The sequence below is a fragment of the Lathyrus oleraceus genome, chromosome 1, assembly GCF_024323335.1.
Source record: "Lathyrus oleraceus cultivar Zhongwan6 chromosome 1, CAAS_Psat_ZW6_1.0, whole genome shotgun sequence".
Classification (NCBI taxonomy): domain Eukaryota; kingdom Viridiplantae; phylum Streptophyta; class Magnoliopsida; order Fabales; family Fabaceae; genus Lathyrus; species Lathyrus oleraceus.
In genome coordinates this window covers 286,884,696-286,887,963 of record NC_066579.1, presented here as the reverse complement: position 1 = coordinate 286,887,963, position 3,268 = coordinate 286,884,696, and the positions used below count along the sequence as shown (strand labels likewise).

The window sequence follows — 3,268 nt, the reverse complement described above, 5'->3', positions numbered from 1 at the left end:
CTTATTTTTCTTTTCCAGCATTGTTTATTTTATTTATTTCTTTTGCAAGCTTTACATTCTTTTTCCCTTGCAAATTTACCTTTCCCGTTTTAGCTTTTATTATTTTTCGCATAATAGTTTCTACACCGGAAACTATTGTGCAATTTTATACTGGATTTAACCTTACGTTATATTCCAGTTTTATTTCCTTGATTTAATTTACTGTTTAATTGAAGAATCCAAGAACAAATCCTACCGGCTTGTGGTGGAGTGTTCAAGACTATTGTATTACGCATTCAGGTTCTTTAATCATTATTTAATATTTTGTTTTATTATTTATCTATATTATCTGCCTGGAATGAGTCTGTTTATGCATGATATGTATTCTTGTTTATTTAGCATGTCTGGCTAATTCGCCTAGGTATCGGTATGTAAAGTAAGCAGAATAAGGGATCAAGACTGAGTCGGTCTATCTAAACTTAAATTAAAATCAATCTTTTTACGGTCTCAACTTACAGGTTTAATAACAAGATTTTTTACAAAAGTAAAGGACATAAAGAAGTTAAAATCAATAGAGCGAGAGTTTGAGATTTTAACTGGACAGTGTAAGTTAGGCATTAATTCTAGATCAGGGCGAGAGCAAGTTTTAGAGTTAATTAAGTTCCGACCTTTTCCAAAAAGTATTTTTAAAGATTGAATGTGAGGACGAGAGTTAAGCATTTGGATTTGATTATATAACCTAAGTCAACAGAGCGAGAGTTTGAGATAAGGGTGTTTAAAACGGTCAGTATTTTCTTAAAAGGAGTTTCTGCAACTTTATTGTTTTCAAAATATGGTTTTTGACTTAATTATAAGTGACAGCTACATTAATATAAAATCATGGTTTATTCAACAGAGCGAGAGTTTGAGATAAAACCTTTAACCAATAAAGTTAACCGAAACGATTCATTTTAAAACCAAGAAACCGACAAAGACTTGATTCCCTAGTTTTGACGAACTACATACCGATATCCGTTTCATTTATATTTAATCTAGATATTAGTTTAGCTCTTAGTTTTTCCCCAAACAATCAAACATTTTCACCTTAGATTTACGTAGTAACCTTAGATAACGGTATATCGATTCATAAGTCCCTGTGGGATCGATATCTTTTAAAACTACGCGATAGAACTGTGCACTTGCAGTTTGTATCCCAATTCGACTCATAAAGTCGCGATCAAGTTTTTGGCGCCGTTGCCGGGGACTTTTATTCAATCGATATCGTAACTCTTCCGTTACGCTGTAGAGACTAAGGTTTCTTTTTCTTCTATTTTCTTTCTTTCGTTGATTTGTATGCCACGCACTCGCTCACAAGGCGAACCGCTCTATTTACGAATCAACGATATCGAACTATATCTCCGAGTCTTACGACGAATTCGGGAATATCGTGCTGCGAACAATCTCCCTCCTGTAGACCTTCCTGATTTCAAAAACATTTTTCCTTCGATACCCGAGATGGTAGAACCAGCTCGTGCTCTTAGAGATTACGCCGCTCCATCGCAAGATGAACCGCATTCAAGTATTGCTCCGCCCGCAATCGAAGCAAACAACTTTGAACTTAAACCTTCGCTGTTGCAGGCTGTGCAACAGAACCAATTCTCTGGAAATCTTACCGAAGATCCAAACCTTCATTTATCCGTATTTGTCCAATACGCTGATACTGTTAAAGCTAATGGTGTCACTTCAGAGGCAATTCGACTTCGTCTTTTTCTTTCTCATTAAGAGATAGCGCTAGAAGATGGCTTCAATCACTTCCTTCCAACTCAGTCACCACATGGAACGAATTGAAGAAAGTTTTTCTTGCCCGATATTTTCCGCCAAGCAAAACAGCTATGTTAAGAGCCCAGATAAACGGATTTAAACAGAAAGACAACGAGTCTCTTTTCGAAGCATGGGAAAGATACAAAGACATGATGAGACTTTGCCCACACCATGGTTTGGAAGACTGGTTAGTCATTCACACATTTTATAATGGTCTCTTATACAATACAAGTTTAACAATAGACGCCGCTGCAGGTGGTGCACTAATGAACAAACCCTATGCTGATGCTTACCAGCTTATCGAGAGCATGGCCCAAAACCACTATCAGTGGGGAACCGAACGAACAACGGTGGAAAAACCTCAAACGAAAACTGGCATGTACGAGATAAGTAACCTTGATCACGTTAATGCAAAAGTGGATGCTTTGGTCCAGAAAATTGAAAGTTTAAACGTATCACCTCCAGCCGCCGTGGTTGCTATAACTCAGAATTGCGAGATCTGTGGAATCCAAGGCCACACTCCTGCGGAATGTCAACTCTTGACTGGAATCCAAGCAGAGCAAGTAAACTATGCTCAAGGAAGCCCCTATTCGAATACCTATAACCCATTTTTGGACCAAAATCTTTCCATTTTTGGAAACTTTCAATTACACGTCAGTTTCCATTTTTGGAAACTTTTGATCTGACCTCAAATTCTTCAAGGTATCTGTTTGAAATAATGAATAAACCTCTTTTGGACATGAATGAAGTGTTGAGACTCATTTCTCCCCCTCCTAGCCCTCAGTTGACTTTTATGGGCCCCAGATGACTTGGCAATGCACTGATGACTTTGAGCCTCTACCACCTGAGGAAATGGCTCAGAAATGAACCCCTTGCTCATATAAGCTTCTCCACATAACCATGTGATCTCCATCTCAATAGAATACTTCACCTCCTTGAGAATCCCTGGTTGGAATAACAGTCATTCATTAGGGTTGACCAAAGGTCAAAACCCTAATCCAAAGGGACTGAAGCCTGAACAATAAAACCCTGGAAGATGACAGAACCATGATGATGGTAATATATCCTTGCCAACAAGATAATACCCAAGACCTCTGAAGGATCAAGAAACCCTAATTGAAGCACAAACCCTCAGATGGTTGATGATCAATTTAAAGAAACCCTCAGGCTTGCATCTCTTAACCTCTCTGTCTTATGAGAAAGACTTAGGAGGATGACCTTCTATTTTCACATGATATGCAATGTGCAATGACTAATGCCCTAAATATGAAATGCAATATGCTAAACTAGTCCCAAGAAGAGGAGGGCGAATTTTGAGGTGTTACATTTGTCCCATTAGATTTGAAAATATAATTTAATTTAATTAATGAAAATAAATAAAATTAGATGTAATAAGATATATCCTCTTTCCCGATTTTATACTATTTTTATACCCCTTAAAACCCTTGAAATTATCCTTAATTATAACTGATGTTTCTTGATTTAATTA

At 37.2% G+C, this 3,268-nt stretch overlaps 1 pseudogene; it reads right to left on the bottom strand.

Moving 5' to 3' along the window:
- Positions 1 to 1,857: 1,857 nt before the first annotated feature.
- On the bottom strand, positions 1,858 to 1,957 carry LOC127116451 (uncharacterized; annotated as a pseudogene).
- Positions 1,958 to 3,268: the final 1,311 nt, after the last annotated feature.